The following is a 1459-nucleotide window of genomic DNA, read 5'->3' as shown; positions in this document are numbered from 1 at the left end:
GTTTGTTCTCTTCAACTCCTCGCAATAATCCCATAGTACTCTGTAATGCTCAATCACACTACCTCGAATTTTTTCAAGTGCTTTCTCCTTTGCTCTGTACACTTGCCAAGGGGAGATATCACCCAAACCATCCTTTTTCACCCTCTCCATGAATGTACTAACTGACATGTTTGGTTCAGCCCTCCAATCGGATAAGTACCTATCAGCCAGGTAGGTTGAGCTCACTCTGAAGTTCCTATACACCATAGGGCAAGTATGCTCTTCGATAAAAGTTTTAATCACAAAGCTTGTCTTGTTATGCTCTTTTGTAGCATATAACAACCATGGACAATCCCCCTTACATATGGCTCTCAGTCTGTATGAATCATCCTTCTTGTATTTGATCTCTCGATTTTTATTAACTGAATGTGCAGTGATTGCAGCCTTCAAGATAGCCTTCGACTCGAATACCAAACCTGCATGATAAAAAAATATTAGGGCCTTTGATTCTATAAAATAAATTACAAAATACATTTAATTTGTAGTAAAGAAAATCTTCAACCAACCTATTCTAAACTCTGGATCCTCCATATCTGTCCTCACATTGAAAGCATCAGTAAAAGCTCTGTTTCTTGAAGTTGTACACTCATCTTCACTTTGAATGCTTTTTAACTCATCGGAGTCTCCATAATCAGTATCTGAATCCCTAACTTGCTGCGTATCTGATACACCAAATCTGAAATCAAAATTAACCCGTTGACTACCTGCTTCACCAGTAGCTACTGGCTCATGCTCCATCTCGTAATCAGATTCTATCAACCTTTCAACTTCCTCTCCCCCACTTTGCTCTTCATTGACATCTTCAACTACAACTTCCTCCACTCCCTCACTCATATCACCGACATTTGGATTCGCATCATAGTGATATTGTAAACTTTCCTCATACTGTGCCCACAACTCTTCAGCATTGTCCTCAAAAAATTGATCTGACCAAGCAACTTCAGGCTCCGCTCCTTCGTTCTCTTCAACAATTGGTACATAACAACCTTCCAATGGTTGGTCATCATCAACTTCATTCGCATGCAACGGCAATGCATATGATTGCATTGGGGCTATGACATATATGTGTAATGTTGAATGGCCCTCCCTATTCTTAAGCATTTCCTCAATATCCCTTGTACTCTCCAATTTCGTCAACCCCTTTCCCAAACTCATCCTTTGCTTCTTATAATAAAACTCCAACAATATTTCATCACCAATTGCACGTAAGAATTTCATCAAATTCTCTTTCGTAAACAACGCAGCACAAAAGAAATCAATAAAAACCACATAGCCCCCTTCGTACACCAAATTGTTTGGTTTTTCATAAAATTTGCCGCCGTAGTGTAATTCAACGGTGAAATATGGAGAATTAGCACCTGCATGCAAATGGTAGGGAATTAGAAAACCAATATCAAGTAATAAATTGGGGAGTTTTGGG

Source organism: Olea europaea, unplaced genomic scaffold, assembly GCF_002742605.1.
Source record: "Olea europaea var. sylvestris unplaced genomic scaffold, O_europaea_v1 scaffold349, whole genome shotgun sequence".
Taxonomy (NCBI): domain Eukaryota; kingdom Viridiplantae; phylum Streptophyta; class Magnoliopsida; order Lamiales; family Oleaceae; genus Olea; species Olea europaea.
The sequence above is the reverse complement of the archived record's forward strand: the minus strand, read 5'-3'. Positions refer to the sequence as shown.